The following is a 20,071-nucleotide window of genomic DNA, read 5'->3' as shown; positions in this document are numbered from 1 at the left end:
AATCTGTACAGTAGTTCATTTGTTTAAGGCACAGTACTGTACATGTTTGCATGTGTCAGCCATGTTAATTTGATACCTGCTCTCCAAAGAACAGTCACCCGAAGAAGATAAGGTAACAATTCAAATTCTTTCAGTCACTCTGTACTGCCAGACATTCAATAAAAAATGAGTAGAAAAAGGAATAAAAATGCTTTTCTTTCTTCACTTTGTCACTAGATAAAATAAAGAATTTTTCATGCTAAGAAATATGTACAGGAATTTCCTGTTTATACATCAAAATTCAGCCAAGACCCTGTCAGATAATGTAATCTGACAAATAATGCAGTACACTCACCCTCTGGTTATTGTCCATAACTGGTACTGCACATGACACGTGATGGCAAAAGTTCAACATAACAACGACCCAGAACGAATGAGATTTACCCTCACTGGGCCCAGCTACCCAAGATCCAACTCCAATTTTCCTTTTTACAACAAGTTTGGCTCAGAAAATGCATACACAATGTTACAGTAGGTACCAGCAATGTACACAGGCATGGTTAGTTTAATTTAAAGTGGTGAAATGGGCACAACTTTCTGGCACATGTCAAGTGTCTTCCTCTTTTCTTTCCCTCAATGGCCCAACTGCAGGACCTGGTGGTGCTGGTGGGCTAGGCTGCTGGAGAGTCACAGCCATCGCTGACACAGGTAATAACCAAGTGCACAAAAAACTGGCCTAAGAGCACAAACCACACTGTTCACGACTTCAGGGTGTGGGGAAAGCTTTGTGAAACCCATCTTCAACTACTGATGTGACAATTCAGGCCTATGAAAAACAAGCATTGATGATTAAAAGGCTCCAGCCAATGAAAACAGCTCACTTGTGAGATGTCATGGACTGATATACTGGGCCAATGTGCACGAAGCATGTATGAGTAGGTGTTTGTGCATATTGGTTGGCGAAGTCTCAGGCTCAGCCAAGCTCTGATGTGTGATAAAAAATTCTGGTCCCCAAAAAGCACTATAAGTGTGAATGCAAATTTTAATCTTGTCGCAATAATAAAACCCATGATAACAAAGTGCACAATATACAAGGGATGATTGTGCTACCCCACCCCTCCATCCTCTCTACTGGGGATAACACCCCTATAACACCCTATACAGGTCACTGTCATTATTGACAAAGGTTGTATTCCTGAAGTACAGTATTTAGCAGTGGATACACAAAACCAGTCAGTATTGATATTCCATGGCCACCTTTACACAGTGTATTAATTTTATAGTTGTTACGGAACATCTTGTTATGTTAATGTGATTTCAATTATTAAAAATGCATTTCCTTGATATGTATTCCACCACAGACCCACCTCCTCCACACAAAATGCATGTTCAGTTATAGGCACCCTAGAATATTGCTTGTATTGTTTATCATATAGTTTATAAAGGCTCCAACATGCTTGCATGTGTCGACCTTGGTCCTCTACTTAAGGCTACCCTTGCTGCTTGATCTCTTGCAGCCTCCCTATTCAGTCTCTTATCCCTGAAATCACGATAACCCTGTCCCAGGTTTTTTCAGTCTACCTCTTGCACACCTACCCTCAACATTCACACCTCTTACCTTCCACACCTGATTGTCATCTCCCATTCTCTCAACATGCCCAAACCATCTCAATTTACCCCTCTCCATCACAACACTAACACATTCAAGTCCCACCCTTCCTCTCAACTCTTCAATCACATTCCTAGCCCCCAAAGGCCTCAAGGATGCACTACACATACATCTATTCATTGTCAGTTCTGTACACTGAAGCCTACAAATATTCTCTTCCTCTAGTATCCAGGTCTCACTACCATACAACATCACACTCCTAACACATGCTGCAAACAAAGGTCCCTCAGCACGGAATAAGAGCCCCTCAGAGTTAGACAAGGAAACAGCTCCATGAACTTCCTCCGACCACTCTTTACCCTGGGCACAGAGCTAGCTCCAGCCCCACCTCCAGCACATAAGATGTCCCCCAAATAACAAAACTCCTCTACACACTCAAAAGAGACACTCCTGCAAGATAAACCCTCAATCCCCATGTGTTCTCCATGCCACACCACACATATGAAATCAGCACTTACTTTGCAGCCTACCTCAAATACCAATGAATCCCCTGTATGCACCCACTTATCACAAATACTGTACTGCACAACATGAAGTTACTTCCAATACTCTTGTGGCAATTTGCAGATGGCCACAGTCTATCAGCTCTGATAGTACCACCACAAGCCCTTGAATTCATCACTTTTGTTTTATCTGCATTTCCTCTCAAACCACTGGGCCCCACTTCATCTCTCTCCATTTCCTAAGTCTTTCTTCTGTCTCCCTTTCATTCTGTGCAGTCAACACCAAGTCATCATCATACATTTCCCATGGGAATTCATTTCTGATAATGTGGGACAGAGCTTCAGGCACTAAGAAAAATTATAAGGGGTTCAAGACTGACCTGATGCAGGGGAGGCGGTGGCTGAATCGGTAGAGAGGTGGCCTGCAGTCCTAACGGACCCAGGATTGAATCCCGGCTGGGGCAGGGAACAGTTTAAGGATTTGAATTTCTTAAAAGCAGACTTTCCCGATCTACCAGATGACCCGTCGACATGTCGTAAAAATACCCCTGCTAATACCAATACACCAATCCTGTACAAGACAGCCCTAGCATGTATTCAATATGAATGGTGGGTGTTAGCGCCGAAGTGGTGACATGTGGAGGTGTAGGAGGACTATTGGGCCTCGGAATAGGTCACTGCCCCCGAGAAATAGGCCCTGAAGCCTTTGACCAGAGTCGGACATGTAAAAAAAAAAAAGCCAACATTTACAGAAAACTCATCACTTACATCCAACTCACTCTTACCTGGGCGTGAGCACCCCCACTCATAACCATAACCAATCTAACCAGCCACCTCCTCGATCCCAAGCTTTCTCACTGCCCACTTCACTACCTACCTAGAGACAGTCAATGGCCTTCTCCAGATAAAAAAAAACAAGGTACACCTCCCTTTTCTTTCCTGTTGATTTTTCTGAACCTGTAGAGCAATGAATATGGCATCTGTGGTCCTTTTGCCCGGCATACACCCAAACTGCATCTCATCAATACAGGTATACCCTGATATCCTACACCCCTAGATGTGATACCCTGGCTTAGTGATGGCGGTAGAAACACCACCATACCTCGCCTACCGAAAGTCAAACCCCAGTTTGACAATAGGTTTATAATTTGTTTTTACCAATTTTGATGATATTTTTTACTTAAATTTTGTGTTGAGGTTGATTTATAAACTGTTTTTTGACTTACATTAATGTGTTTTAGACATAGGTGGGGTGATTATTGTTATTTTAGGGTACAGTTTACTAAGCTTGATTTTTCCCAGACATTTATTTGACGATTTTCAGATTTTATTTTTGGGTTTAGGCGAGTTATACACTGCTTTTAGGCTTAGTTTAGCTTGTTTTAAGAATATTTAGGAGTTTAGATGATAGAAGCTTGTTTTTGGCCTCATTTAGGTGGGTTTAGGACTTGGTTGGGTGGGGGGGAGGGAAACCCAAGGCTCAAAAACGAATCCCTATACTTTACGTATTAAATCTGCCCTGATATAGGATACCCCGCCTAGCAACGGGTTTATACTTAACCAATTGCATCGTTAAACCAGGGTATACCTGTATTCACTCTTCCCCTTATCTTCTATGACTCTCCATTATCTTCTTTATCTGGTAGGAAAGTTTTATGCTTCTATAATTTTCACTTTCAAGGCATCACCCTTTCCCTTCAACACATTTACGGTCACACTCTTCAGCTTGTCACCTGAGGCAACACCCTCATATACGAAGGATTTTCCTAAACTGTGGCCTTATGGTACTGAGCACGTGCCATGATTTGAGAATTTGGCAAGTCAAGAACAACTGCAGTACTCTCATGGGGAAAATTACTTCTGGGCCTGTAATCTCGTAAAAGTGGCCCCCCTTACCCACAAACCTACATCAAACAGGTCGCCAGCAAATGTTGACAACCTGGAAAAGAAATTAGTAAAGCATATTCAATGGGAATGAACAATACTGTAAGAGTCTTACCTGACTCTGACTGCCGACATTGCTTGAATGGACAGGGGGAAGGAGGAGAGGTCCTGACGCTTGTGGCGGACTACGGCCTATCAGCACGAGGTGAGTATGCTGCCGTCTCTGTGCCACCTCCTCCTCATCAGCCTCCCTCAGGAATCTCTCGAAGTCCAGTGTGGAGACAACAGAAGCAGCTGCCTCTATGTTGTCATACGACTCGTCGATTCACTGAGATTAATTCTTTACCAAACAGGTGCAGCCTTTCATATTTTCTACTGAAATGAGTCTTTCACAGGTTATTTCTTTTATTTCTTATTATTTCTGGTTTACCACAGCTACTGGGCAGTTTTATAACCTTACCTCTGAAAGTTATAAATGAGGATTTAGAATGCATAAATATTCCAACAACGTCAACCAGTAAATGGCCATATCTAACATTCCTAAGTTTTCACTCGAAAACTGCTGTCAAACGCAAGTGAGGTTAGACTTGATTAGGTTTGGTTAGGTAAGGTTAATTCATTAACTTTCCCACATTTTGACACGGGAAACACTGATACATCCAGTAGGAGCAGCGGTTGGTAAACAACACAACCAGTTAGAGAGATCGTTGGTAAACACTGCTGCAGGTGACCTGCCCACTTCTTTAAATACCTGTACCCCAAAATAGGTATATCTTGTTTTTTTTCCAGTCATTTCTTTCAGTCACAATTCAACAGTTAACTGTATGTGTTGCATATGTACCAAAATTACTGAACCTGAGATCGTGAGTTTGTTTTAATATAGGTGGAATACTGCACCCATCTGGTAAAGAATTACCTCATTTAGTAAGTAATGGTAGGGAACTTAAGCTTTCCTCTCACCAAAGTCAATCCTCCTTATGGTTTCGGGACAATTTGCCGACAAAACACGGACAATTCCCTGTCAGGACAATTCGCACACAAAACGATTCCACGTCATTCTATAAATATACTTAATATTAACTGATTAATATCATAATAATCCATTTTCATGGGGAACTATCAAGGTCAATGTTCATTCAATAGTGTAGGGTCTGCATATTATTTATAAATTGTACTTGTAGCCCATAATTAACTTGCTCCTGACTCACTGTAGTAGACTTTCTGAAGTAAAATCTGGTGTCACCCATTGATGTTTTCATTAATTCCTATTGGTACTACAACATCCTGGACATATTTTTAAATGACTTTCTGAGATACAAGTATATATTCATCTCAAATTACAATACCCAATGTCTTCCTCCGATCGGTCTTAGTGAACACAAACCGTAGAGAAAGGAATGGTTGAACCTCAACAGATGTCACCACATGCACTGACGAAGTGATCGAACTTAATTGGATCATTAACCAGCGACAGAAGGAAGAGGCTCCATTATTTCCATTTCTCTTTGCACCAGAAGCATAAAGCTCTCCTTTAGTGGTGCGTGAAAACGTTACCGGTACATAAATATATTGAATGTATATATAAATATATATATATATATATATATATATATATATATATATATATAAATATATATATATATATATATATATATATATATATATATATATATACAGTAACCCCTCCAATATCCGGATCAATAGAGCCATCGGTAGGTTCGGATATTGGTTTCGTCCGGATATTGGGCCCCAGCTTATGGACTTGTACTTATGGACCCTAACTCAGAGAAACACCTATACAACTCCCTCCAGACATGCATAGCACCTATTTAACACCCAAATCACACCAATAAGGCACATAAATGACTGAAATAAATGCAAAAGAAACATAAAATGTGGGTTTAGAAGTATGTTCATACATTAATAAACATTCTGGTACTTATGGACTCTAACCCAACCTAACTCTGAAAAACACATTCCTACTGCACATGCATGAGGTAAGTATAGTATGGAAAAAAGTACAGTATGACACATTCTGGTAAGTATAGTATGGAAAAAAGTACAATATGAAACATTCTGGCTACTTACAGCAAGTCCCTGGCCACCTCAATGAATAACCGCCTCCTCTCGGACTCTGACAGTAAGAACGATTTCCTGAAGCACTTGCAGTACACTCTTCCTGAAGTCTTGCACTGAACTTAGTCAATAACACACAGAAGTCCGTTCTCTTCACAGTGTTCACTTTAGTCCAAATGATGTTCCATTAAATTTTAGTGTTGCACATTAACTTTTCCCAAGTTTTTTTTATTTTCCAAAGCCAAAACAAAGAAGGTTAGTTACGTTAAATTTTTTTTCTACTGAGTCTTTTCTCTCATTTCGAAAACCTTAACACAACACACCGTTTTTTTTCACTGCACAACACTCAAAATTCCCGTGTGGTCTAGTGGAGAAGTTCTTGCTGTTTATTCGCTGTCAGAGTCCGAGAGTATCACTGGCAGGCGACCAAGGGGTGCATCGGTGGGTCGTGGTGATGGCGTACCGACTACAGAAGACTCTGAAGATAGCCGCAAACTCACATCGAGCGGTGACTCCACTGTAGCTGATGTGCTGGGCTGTGGCTCAGAGCATGAGGGCCTGTCTTGGGGAGGCAACGGAGTGGAACCAGGGCTTGGCACAGCGGGGATCACGGGCCTGAAAAAACTGTCAATTGTTGACTGACGCAAGGACCGACGATTCTGGCGATTGATGATGCGCTGCCGGAAAGCACGCACTTCCTCCACAAGTCCCAAGGGCCCCATCTCCCTGTTGCAGTCCGGGTGTTCCAGGTAGTCTAGGACGAACTCTAGATGTTCCCGGAGTGCGCTCAGCTTGGGGATGGCTGGAGTAGTGTCCTGCTGAGAGGAGTCCGCATCATCATCGCCTTCATCGTCGGAATCTTCAAGTTCGGGACTGACACCAGCAACCGAAGACACGATCTCGATATCAGACAACATCCGATACCCAGGATCGCCCTCGTCGTCGTCCAACCACTCACGAACATCGTCCACATCAACATCGTCGCCATGCGTACGTAGCCGTGCATGGAAGTCATCCACGTCAAACCCTAGGAAATCGTACTCCACATCTGTTCCGAGAAGCAGACGAGACCAACCATTTTCAAGAGTTTTCACAGGGACTTCCTTCCATGCACTAGCCCAGTTGTACAGCGCAGACTTGATGTTGTAGCAGTGAAGGTTTTCAAAGTCCGCTTGCCTCGAGTGTCATGTCCTTCCCCGCGCTCGTCCTCGTCCTCGAGAACAACCATCACCTCGTCCAGGAACTTCCAATGGTACAGGTGCTTTGTTGCCACGATCACTCCTTGGTGCATGGGTTGAATGAGAGCAGTCGTATTAAGTGGCAGAAACATGCACCTAATACGGCCATTCTCAGCAACCAAGTCCTTGTCGCACGGGTGGGCAGGTGCATTGTCGAGGAGAAGGAGAGCCTTTACCTGGTCGCGAGGAATTCCCAGTGTCTTCGTCTGGTACTGGATGACCTCCTTGACGAAGTGACGGTGAAACCAGTCTTTGAAAATCACAGCTGTGAACCATGCTTTCAAAGAATGGTACCATATGACAGGAAGGACATCCATCACCCCACGAAGGCACCGAGGCTGCTTTGCACGGCCAACAATAACGGGCTTAAGCCGGTGCATGCGGTTAGCATTGGCACAACACAAAGCAGATATCCGTTCCTTAGAAAGCTTGCGGACAGGTACACGCTTCTCCGTCTCATTGGCTAGAGTGTTCGTTGGCAGCGAGCGATAGAATAGGCCAGTTTCGTCAGCGTTATAGACTTGACCGAGAGTGAGGCCCTCCCTGTCGATCAAGCCTTTCACCTTGTGCCGAAACTCGTCCACTCCATCCTCGTTAGCGTCCAATGCTTCGCCATGTGCTTTACGGTTAGTAAGGCCATGTCGCAACTTGAACGCGAAGAGCCAACCCTCGGATGCCTTGAAGTCTAGGGCGTCGTGAAGCCTTGCAAACTTCTCAGCAGCAGCCTTCAGCTCCGTTCCACGTACCGTCACACCAGCTGCACGTTGCTGTCGATACCAAATCAACGTGGATCGGTCGATTTCTGCATACTTGGGGGAACATAACCTTCCTCTCCACGCTGCGTTTGCTTCTCGACGAGAAGTCAGCCGTGTACTGCATGAGCTTGTCTCGGGAACGCTTGATATCGAACAAAGTCAATCGGGCCAGGTTGAACTCGCGGAGAACGTGTGAAGAAGACCAACCCGCATCAACTTTCTCCAATATCTCCCGTTTCTTCTCCAGAGTCAACACCACTCTCTTCCTTTTCTCAGGAGGCGGGGCCATCATCACACACACTAAGAGGAGGGCAGAGAGCAGCAGGAGGCCTTGCAGCAAGTACGGCACCACCACAAAAGCGAGCACGTGGGCAGCCATGGTGAAGAGCGTAGGTCCAGTCGCGGTGAGAGACAGGCGGGAAGTGGGGAGGATGCAGCGGCGCTCTATCGGACGTCAGAGGAATGACGAACCAAAACAATGCTCTCACGTGGCGCGCACAGCAAGTTCAAATTACGGACGGCAAAATATCGATTTTTTTTTTTTAATTTTTTTGGATTTTCGGACCATTTTGGGAATGTTTGATCCCAGGATGATAAGGTTCGGTTAGTGGGGATGTTCGGTTATTGGGCGTCCGGATATTAGAGTGATTACTGTGTATATATATATATATATATGGAGCCTCTGTGGTACAGTGGTAGAGTGTGCGTTTCGTACCCGCCAGGGTAATAAACTTTGGGAGTGTTCACCCGGCCGTGTACTGCATTGGCGGACACAAGGGGTGCTGTGGTTGAACCAGTGTCGCTTACTGTAAAGTATGCTTGCACCGATTCGGCTTGCGCGGGCCGATTACACTTGGTTCATAGACTACACACATATTCAAAACCACTCCAACACTACAATTAACTTACACACACTTCTCACCCTACATACAATCTCTACCAGACAGCCTAAGCCACTTGGTAGATATACGTTGGCTGTATCGTCCCAACTTCGGTCAGGATAGGCCAGTCCTGCAGTGGATACTCAAACGGCTGCTGATGATGATACATATATATAAAGTACCCTCGCGTCCAACACGCGTTTGTCCAGCACGATTCGCGTCCAGCACAGAGAGCAAAAAATTAGTAAGATTTAATATGATTTAGATAGATAGATAGAAAACGGGTGCGTAAACATAACACTGACGGAGCTCCGAGAAGTGGGTGAAATACGCAGAGTTCGCCTCTAGCACGATCACCCCCGGTCCAACACGGTCATACTGGACGTTCCCGTGACGCTGACAGCCAATCAAAACTTCCGATAAAGTAGCCTCCCCCGCCCGCTATCATGACGAGATCGTGATGTAGCCCAATGAAAAACGCTTCTGCTCTCACGTGAAGTTCTGTTTAAATTTCTCCCACCACAGCACCACTCAGCTGCATAATTCGCATTGGATGCTGCTTTTTCTCGCTGCACTTTCTGCCCTTGCTACTGCATTTTACCCTGCTCACGATGCCTAGGAAGCCTTCAGAGAACCCCAAGAAGTGGTGGCACCTCCCTCAGGCCACCAAGCTAGAATTCATCAAGAGGCAGAAGAAAGGGGAGAGGAATTTCAAAGGATTTATGAGGGAGGTTGAGGAGGAGCAGCAGCCATTATCTGCTAGTGACGCCGGCAGCCATCCTCCAGGGACCCAGTAGGGCTACCTACTGCCTTGGATATCACCTTCCATTCCCAGCAAGCCCACCAACATTATCCTAAAAGGTTAGTTATCATTCATAGTACAGTACCATTTATTATAATTACAGTAGTACCAATATATGTATAGGTATATGGTAACTATTTAGGGTGACTTTTCCTAAGGCTGCTGACATAATTGATTTTTCCTCATAAGCTCTGTTGTTTGTCCAACATGTTTTTGGTCCAACACGTGACCCATGAATGACAATATTACCGTGTTGGACACGAGGGTACTGTATATATATATAATAATTTGGTTCTAAGCCAGGTATCACCTAAGGTCTAAGGCGTTGACCCTGGGTAGAGGACTTTGGATTGGAGCGTGTAGCATTTTATGACCGGATGCCCTTCCTGATGTCTACCAATGACCCTTGGGTGGATTCGATCCTCCGACCATTCGGTCAGACCCGAGAGCTCTAACCCACTGAGCCACGGCTCTACATACATACATATAGTGTACATATATATATATATATATATATATATATATATATATATATATATATATATATATGAGTCTGGGGGAAATAGCAGTCTGGGGGAAATAGCAGTCAGATAGATTATTTTCTGGTTAGGAGGGCCGATAGGAGGTTAGTGAGGGATGTTAAAGTTATAGGAAGTGAGGAGTGTGTGCAGCAGCACAAACTGTTGATTTGTGATATGGTGCTTAAAGAACAAGTGATGAAAAAGAGGGCTTATGTACCTAGGAGGAAAATATGGAAGCTGAAAAACCAAGTAGTAAAGGATGCCTTCTATAGCAAGTTGAGGAGAGTGGTGGCTGAACAGGGAGCTGTAGACAGAGGCGTTAATGAACAGAACAGAGCCCTAAAGAACAATTTCTTGAGAGTTACTGATGTAACATGCGGCTGGACAAGAGGACCACCAAGACATAAAGTAACTTGGTGGTGGGATGACGGTGTAGAAGCTGCAATTAAGGAGAAAAGAAGGCTTTTCCGGGAATGGAAGAAGGGTGGTAGCAAAGAGGAATATTTGGCTACCACGTGTAGGGCTAGAAGAGAGGTATACAGGGCAAAGTCTGAGTCACAGAGACAATTACTTGATAACCTAAATCATGGGGAAAGGAAAAATATATTTAGGGTGGCAGGTCAGGTGAAGAGGGATAATCGGGATATCATAGGTGAGCAGTGTGTGAAGAATGAAGGAAGGGTAGTGGTGAACAGTGAGGATATTAAAGATGCATCGAGAGAGCATTATAACCGGTTGTTGAATGAGGAGTTTGCTGGGACAGGGATGGTTTGGAGCCAGCAGATCCAGTGTCTGGCCCTTGGCTTTTGATTGATACTGATACTGTGAGTGAGGCAATAGGCAGGATGAGGGTGGGGAAGGCAGCAGGTGTGTCTGGGTTGACTGCCGAAATGTTGAAGGCCTCAGGCGATATAGGGGTGTTTAGTCACTGACCTGATAAATAGGATTATTTATGAGTGTGTTGTCCCAGATGATTGGCTGAAGAGTGTAATTGTAAATGTGTATAAAGGGAAGGGTGATGCCCTGGAAAGAGGAAAATATAGAGGTATAAAGCTTTTAGATCAGATAATGAAGGTAATGGAGAGAGTTTTAGAAGGTATGGTTAGAGAAAGAGTGAATATTGATGAGATGCAGTTCGGGTTCATGCCAGGTAGGGGGACCACTGATGCCATAATCATTGTTCGACAGCTTCAGGAAAAATATATTGGTAGGAGAAGGGATCTTTATTTTGTTTTTGTTGATTTGGAAAAGGCCTTTGACAGAGTCCCTAGAGAAGTGGTGAAGTGAGCAATGAGAAAGCTTGGCTTGGAGGAGTGGCTGGTTAGGGTGGTTATGTCCATGTATGTGCGTGCTCACACCCAGGTGAGAGTGAATGGAGATTTGAGTGATGAGTTTTCCGTGAATGTTGGTGTGCATCAGGGGTCAGTCTTGAGTCCCATGTTGTTTATCATGGTACCTGAAGCCCTTTCACGTGACTTTAGAAACGGACTCCCGTGGGAGTTGTTGTATGCTGATGATTTGGTGTTGATTGCAGAGAATGAAAGGGAGGCGGAGGAAAGGTTTAGGAAGTGGAGAGATGGTATGGGGCAAAAGGGTTTACGGGTAAATGCAGATAAAACAAAAGTGATGATATCTAGGGTTGGTGGCGGTACTGTCAAAGACGAGGGAGAGTGGCCATGTGCAGTTTGCCACAAGGGCGTGGGAAGTAATTCCATCTTGTGCGGTGTGTGTGATAAATGGGTGCATAAGAGATGTAGTGGTATCAGAGGTAGACTGCGAGATAATGCTGATTTTATGTGTATGGCGTGCCAGGCTGAGCAGGTGGAGATAGTCAGACGTGAAAGGATTGAACTTGCTGGTGAATCTCTTGAGTGTGTGGAAGAGTTTTGTTATTTGGGAGACATGTTGTGTGCTGGAGGTGGGGCTGGAGCTAGTTCTGTGGCTAGGATGAGAAGTGGTTGGAAGAAGTTCAGGGAGCTCTTGCCTCTCCTGACATTGAGAGGGCTCTCCCTACATGCTAAGGGGTCTTTGTATGCAGCATGTGTTAGGAGTGTAATGCTGTACGGCAGTAAGACCTGGGCAGTGAAGGAGGAAGATATTCGCCGGCTCAGACGTACAGAAATGACAATGATTAGGTGGATGTGCAGTGCGTCCCTGTGTCCAAGGCCTGGAGGGGCTGGGTTTACAATGGAAGAGTTGAGAGGTAGGATGGGACTGGAGTGTATTGGTGTGGTGATAAGGAGAGGTAGATTGAGGTGGTTTGGACATGTGGAGAGGATGGGGGATGATAATTGGGTGAGGAAGGTGAGAAGTGTTAATATTGGGGGTGGGGTTATGAGGGGTAGACCAAGAACGACATGGGACGAGGTCATTAAGTGTGACCTTAGGGTTAAGGGACTGAACAGGGAGGCTGCAATGGATCGTGCAGCGTGGAGAGCCGCCATTAGGTGACCAAGGCCTACACATGCAAGCATGTTGGAGCCTTTAAAAACGAAACGAAACGATATATATATATATATATATATATACAGTACAATCCCAGCAATCCGGTATCCAGACAAACGGAATACTCAGAACAACGGGAAAATTCAAGGGCTGGTAAAAATGTCAGTAAGTTATAACTGTGCGCCAATTTGAATGGACCGCCAAACCGCCGTTTGATTGTGTCACACGAGGCTGGGGGAAGTCAGACAAAGCGAGGTGAAGGCATTTCCGGCTGATGTAAATTCCTAGCAAATCCTCTTAACCACCCCTCCTCTCCCCCTCTTTCCCCTACTTGAATTCAGTCATCCTCCACACCTTCCGAAAATCACCAGTCTGCGTTTTGCCACCAGACAGTAAACAAGGTCTCTTGCTATTGTGTTCCTCTGATAGACGGTAATTTGTACACTCCAAAATGCCTAAAGTGCAAACTAAACGTAAGCGTATCGTGCTTACCTTGAAGCAGAAGCTGGACATATGCAACAGACTTGAAAAAGGCGAACATTATAAAACACTAATGGCTGAATATAAATGTTAATAGGAATGAAAGTTTACTTTGTTGGAAGAAAAATAAATAAATAATATGCCTGCATTTCATACGTACATCATTTATTTTATTTTCTGCAAAACAGCTGAGTGGCGGGTGAGGGGTGGAGTGATGGAGGTCAGGTAGGGAAGAAGAAGAACAGTTGGAAACGTAAACAAACTCACGTGGGGGCACAGGTGTTGTGATAATTCTACAGTGCAGTCTTAACACATCATCAGTTCACTAATAAATGTTCAAGCTTTTATTTCTATATTTTATTTTTCAATTTTTATGAGTACAGTACATATAATGAATACAGTAATTCGGTAAACAATGGACTGGTGTAATTTGCAGTACTGCTAGTTGCTAGACATTGCACACGTGCGTTATGACCATGGTGTGTGTTTACAAGGCAGTTTTTCAGGCGGAATCTCTTAGTGTAACCCCTAATGTGACTGGTGAGTACCTGAACTGTATTTACTGCTGTGATAGCCTTTGTATAGATTTGACTTGAAAATCAGAAATACGGGAAAAATCTGTAACCGGGAAGGTAAATTCCCCAAGCCACCCGGTTAACTGGGATTGTACTATATATATATATATATATATATATATACACAGTATATGTATATGTAGCTGTGATGCGGCTGAAAAATGGGAAAGCAGCTGGGGTTGACGAGGCGCATGCTGATAATGATTAAGTGTAATGGACAGAGTGGAAAGAGGTTCATGTTGGAGACATGGAAGAAGGCATGGATGAGTGAAACTGTGCCAGCAGAGTGGAAACAGGCTGTGATTATACCCCTGTACAAAAATAAAGGTGAGTGATGTGAGTGCAAGAATTATTGTGGCATATGTTTACAGAGTGTGGTGGGGAAGGTATATGCAAGAATTATTACAAAGAAAGTAAGGGAGATGTCAGAAGTCCAAGTGACTCATGAACAGGGTGGCTTTAGGAGTGGCAGAGGATGTGTGGATCAAATATTTGCAGTGAGACAGATAGCAGAGAAGGCTTGTGAGATGGACCATAAGGTGTTTATGGCATTCATGGATCTGGAAAAAGCACATGACAAAGTAGACAGAGATGGATAGTGGAAAGTTTTGCGCATGTACAGTGTAGAGGGTAAGCTGCTAGGTGCTGTCAAGAGTTTTTACCATGGAAGCAAAGCATGTGTAAGGGTTAATGGGCATCTAAGTGAATGGCTCATGATTGTTGTGAGCATGCAACTAGGTTAAGTGATGTCCCCATAGTTGTTCAATAGAGTATATATATGGATGGGGTAATGAGAGAAGTAACAACACGAGTAATGGAGAGAGGGATGGCGTTGGTAATGAATGGTGATGGATGAAACATCTCAAATTTGTTGTATGCTGATGATGCAGTACTGCTCGCAAGTACCGGACAAGAGCTTGGTAGGACAGTGCAGAGTTTTGCTGATGTCTTGAGTGTCATGCCTTGAGAGTAAATGTAGAAAAGAGTAAAGTGATGGTTACTGACAGAGAAGGTGACTCCCAGTGTGATGTTACAGTGAATGGAGAGAGACTGGAACTGGTGAGAGAGTTGAAATACCTAGGTACGGTGATAGAAAAGAGAGGAAAATGTGCAAAAGAAGTTGAAAGCAGATTGACACAAGGAAGAAAAGTAGCTGGTGCAATGAAAGCCTTGATAAGAAACAAAGGCTTGAGTGTTCCAGCTGCACGTGGCTCACATGAGGGAGTGCCAGTGCCAACTTTAACATATGGATGTGAGACTATGGTGTGGCATGAAAATGAAAAGTCAAGAGTAAGAGCAGTGGAGATGGGACTGCTAAGGAATTTACGTGGAGTACAGAGGGTGGATAGGATATGAAATACTGTACTGTGATTTGTGAAAGGTGTGGAGTTAGGAAGTCGGTGGACACCAGAATCGAAGAGTGTACCGAGATGGTACAGTCATGTGGAGAGAATGGATAACAATAGAGTGGTGAAAATGGTATATGTGAACGAATTTGAAGGAGGGAGGAAGCAAGGTAGGCCAAGGAGAAGGTGGAGAGATATGGTGGATGAGAATGTGAGGAAGAGAAATTTGCAATTCGGTGAGGCTAGGGAACTGACAAGAGATCGAGCTGGCTGGATGAATGTTGTGAGGAGAAGTGCATGATCAGGAATTTTGACACCCTTTTTTAACGTGGCAATGTCCAGATTGACTCAATCGGATACGTTTATGTGAAGCTACAGAATGTGGTGAATGTTTTTGGCATATCCGATAAAGCCAGGATTCCGGAGGCTTGAATGATGAGTGAATGGAAGCGTGGCCCATTGGATTGGGAAAATTTGGGCTATCTGGACAGTGCTACTCCTCACCTGCCCTTGGGTGTGAAAGGAGGTCTGCATGATGATGATGATGATGATGATATATATACATGAGTATATATACTGTATATATATACATGAGTGTATATATCTATATATATATATATATATATATATATATATATATAGTACAATCCCTGCTATCCGGTATCCAGACAAACGGAATACTCAGAAAAACGGGAAAATTCAAGGGCTGGTAAAAATGTCAGCAAGTTATAACTGTGTGCCAATTTGAACTGACCCCCAAACCGCCATTTTATCGTGTCACGCGAGGCTGGGTGAAGTTGGACTAAGCGAGGTGAAGGCATTTCTGGCTAATGTAAATCCCTAGTAAATCCTCTTAACCAGCCCTTCTCTTCCCTCTTTCCCCTACTTGAATTCAGTCATCCTCCACAATTTCCACAAATCACCAGACTGCTTTTTACCACCAGAGGCGGTGGCTGAATCGGTAGAGAGGCGGCCTGCAGTCCTGATGGACCCAGGTTCGAATCCCGGCTGGGGCAGGGAACAGTTTAAGGATTTGAATTTCATAGAAGCAGACTTTCCTGATCTACCAGATGACCCGCCGACATGTCGTAAAAATACCCCCGTTAATACCAATACACCAGTCCTGTATGAGACAGCCCTAGCATGTATTCAATATGGACGGTGGGTGTTAGCGCCGAAGTGGTGACATGTGGAGGTGTAGGAGGACTACTGGGCCTTGGGATAGGCTACTGCCCCCGAGATATAGGCCCTGAAGCCTTTGCCCAGAGTCGGACATAAAAAAAAAAAAAAAAAAAAAAAAAAAAAAAACAACAAGCTTTCTTGCTGTTGTGTTGCTCTGATGGACAGTAATTTCAACACTCCAAAATGCTTAAAGAGCAAACTAAACGTAAGTGTGTCGTGCCTACCTTGAAACAGAAGCTGGACATATGCAATAGATTTGAAAAAGGCGAACATTATAAAACAATGACAACTGAGTGTAATGTAGGAAATTTAACGATTTATGATATCAAGGCCTAAGCATCCAAGCTCAATGAATTTTTCATGAACAGCGAGACAAGTAAGTCCATTTAAAAAAGGCATACTCTTCATCGTTCGAGTGGTTTTGCTTAGAAAGATCTAGGGGAGCACATATTTCTGGTCGTCTTATATAAGAAAATGCAAGAGAGTTTCACAGTAAAATGAATATAGATGTCGAGTGTGATTTCAGTATTGGATGGTTAAATCGTTTCAAAGACAGCCATGGAATTTGTAAACCAGACATCTCGGGAGAGAGAAAATCAACAAACAGCAAACGCCAGTGTTTTTCTTCCTAACGGACCGACTCTAACTTGCACCACATAAATTCATCTTAGAACACATGTGTGCTGGCAGAGATGAAAAAAAAAATTTTTAATAGGAATGAAGGTTTACTTTGTTGGAAAAAAAAAAAAAAATATGCTTGCACTTATGTAAATCATGTACTGTATTTTATTTTGTGCAAAACAGCTGATTGGCAGGTGAAGGGTGGCGGTCAGTCAGGGCCAGGACCATAAACAAAGCTTGTGTGGGGGCACAGGGGTCATGATAATTCTACAGTGCGGTCTTAACATCAGTTCACCAATAAATGTTCAGGATTTTATTTCTTTATTTTTCCACTTTTATGAGTACAGTACATACAACGAATACTTCGGTAGTTAACAGAATGGTGCAAAACAAATGAGTGGCGAAATGGTGGCGGTCAGTCAGGGCCGGGAACATAAACAAAGCTGATGTGGGGACACAGGTGTCGTGATAATTCTACAGTTCAGTCAGCATAACATCAGTTCACCAATAAATATTCAGGATTTTATTTCTTTAGTTTCCCATTTTTATGAGTACAGTACATACAACAAATTATTCAGTAGTTATGAGAATGGACTTGTGCATTTTGCAGTACTGCAAGGCATTGCATGCACGTGCATTATGACCATGGTGTGTGTTTACAAGGCAATTTTTCAGGTGGAATCTCTTAGTGTGGCCCCTGATGTGAGTGGTGAGTAACTGAATTGTATTTACTGCTGTGATAATTATCGCCTTTGTATAGATTTGAATATCAGAACTACGGGAAAAATCTGTGACCGGGAAGGTATATGCATCTGATAAGCTCTCACCAAACAATGAACCTGACTTACATTTGCGCATGAGAGTTCACCTAATGAATGCTGTGGGATTAAATGAAGTGGGAATAGATGGAGGTGGAATCTTTAGAGAATTTCTCCCCGAACTGCTGAAGACTGCTTTTGATCCTGATCAAGGATTCTTCCTGCTTACTCGGGAGAACACATTGTATCCTAACCCTGGTGCTCACCATATTGCAGAGGACTACCAGAATCACTACTATTTCATTGGACGCATGTTAGGAAAGGCACTGTATGAGAACCTACTAGTGGAAGTACCACTGGCTGGATTCATTGTGTCCAAGTTGCTTGGCCATTCATCATCATCAATAGAATTCCACCACTTGGACTCCCTGGACCCAGATCTCTGCTGCAATCTCCTGTACCTGAAGACCTACCAGCCAGATGTACAAGATCTTGGATTAGATCTTACTGTCCTCATTTCAGACTTGCTACAAAACACTATTGAGGAATTGATCCCTAATGGGTCAAATGTACCAGTGACAACTGAAAACCGAATTGAGTACATCTACCGCATGGCTGACTACAAGCTGAATAAGCAGATAGCCAAGCAGAGTTAGGCATTTAAAAAAGGAGTGACTGATATGGTGCCACTGGAATGGCTACAAATGTTTGACTGGAAGGAATTGCAGATGCTGATATCAGGAGCTTCTACCCCCATAGATCTGGCTGAGTTAATGGAGAACACTTCTTATGGAGGTGTGTACAGGGCCCAGCATCCAACCATACAGACATTTTGGCAGGTGATCCGGTGTTTTAATGAAGTACAGAAGCGATAACTTTTGAAGTTTGTAACAAGCTGTTCAAGACCTCCACTTTTGGGATTTAAGGACCTGAAGCCAGCCTTCTGTATTCAGCCGTCAGGTACAGAGGATCGGCTTCCAACAGCCTCAACTTGCATGAACCTCCTTAAGCTGTCCGAGTACACAACGAGGAAACGCTCAGAGAGAAACTTCTGTATGCTATAACATCAGGTTCAGGGTTTGAGCTCTCCTAGGATATGGTATACTATATATGTATATATTCTTATAAATGTATTTATATAAATGGTTTTATCTGTGAAAATATGTAGGAAGTATTAAGGAACCCTGAAAATATAGGCTTAGGAAAGGTTACCTGTATCACTAATGTGGTACCTCATGGATGAGCAGTGCTTAATTCACTACCTGTGGTAGGTGGGGGCGCCCATCATCCACTCACTCAATGTAGAGGTGCCATATGATCTCTACACTGAGTGACAACCCAAAAGGTTTCCAGTAACCAGGAAACCATTTACTACGCTGGGTGGTAACCATATAACCGGGGTTTCTGGCAGGGTTAAGTGTCCCCCAGACTCCCCTGCCATGATCATGGCAGTTGTTTCAGAGGGCCTCGGAGGGCCCAATACCTGCCCAGGGCCCCAACCAAATGAGCAGACTCGAGTGGCCATGTGGAATGTGAGAGGTATGAATGAGGAAAGCAAGAGGGTGGAAGTGGTGAATGTGTTTAAGAGTGCGAGATATGCCGTGATGGCACTGTGTGAAACGAAGATGAAAGGGTGCGAAGTGGAGGAGTGGGAGGGTGTGAAATGTGTAAGATCGGGAATGAATGGGAGAGGAAGATGCAAGGAAGGAGTTGCCTTGTTGATGAATGAGGTGTGGCAGAGTGGAATGAGAGACTACAAAAGTGTCAGCTCGAGGTGTATGTATGTCATGTTCAAGTTTGAGAAGGTGAAAGTGGCAATGATTGTAGAGTATGCACCGTGTGAGGACAGGAGTGAGAGAGAGAAAGACAGGTTTTGGGATGAGCTGGGTAAAGTAGTGGGAGAAATGCCCAGGAGCTATAAAGTGATTGTGATTGGGGGCATGAATGGAAGAGTAGGCACTGGTCCTGAGGATGACATAATGGGTTGCTATGGAGTACCAAGAGAAAATGATAATGGGAAGAGACTAAGGGATATGTGTCAGGAGAGAAGGTTGTTCATTTGTAACTTGTATTTCAAACACAGAGATGCACATAAATATACATGGTATAGAGGGAACGGGGATCGTGCTGAAAGTAGCCTGATTGATTACGTGCTAGTAGAGAGGTCGATGATGAGAAAGGTTGCTGATACAAGGGCTGTGAGAGGACGATGTGGAGGTCTGTCATATCATAGGATTGTGGTATGCAAGATCAAGCTGAGAGGAGTGAGGTGGATCAGGAGAGAGAGAAGCAGTCAGGGAGAAAGACTGAAAGTTGAGAAGCTGAGGATCAAAGAAATGGCAGATGAATACAGGACCAAAGTAAAGGAGGAGTTAGAATTAATGAATTGGAATGAAATGGATCTGGACAGAATGTG

General features: G+C 43.7%; 1 protein-coding gene across 1 annotated transcript in view; it reads right to left on the bottom strand.

Annotated features, from left to right (window-relative positions):
• Positions 1-20,071, bottom strand: part of Msh6 (DNA mismatch repair protein Msh6) — a 746,240-nt gene that overhangs the window by 333,476 nt on the left and 392,693 nt on the right. The gene's annotated exons all lie outside the window — the stretch shown is intronic.

The sequence above is a fragment of the Coenobita brevimanus genome, chromosome 57, assembly GCF_032717465.1.
Source record: "Coenobita brevimanus isolate Jiangsu-jjx chromosome 57, ASM3271746v2, whole genome shotgun sequence".
In the NCBI taxonomy this organism is placed as follows: domain Eukaryota; kingdom Metazoa; phylum Arthropoda; class Malacostraca; order Decapoda; family Coenobitidae; genus Coenobita; species Coenobita brevimanus.
Note: the sequence above shows the minus strand (reverse complement) of the source record. Positions and strands in the feature narration are given on the sequence as shown.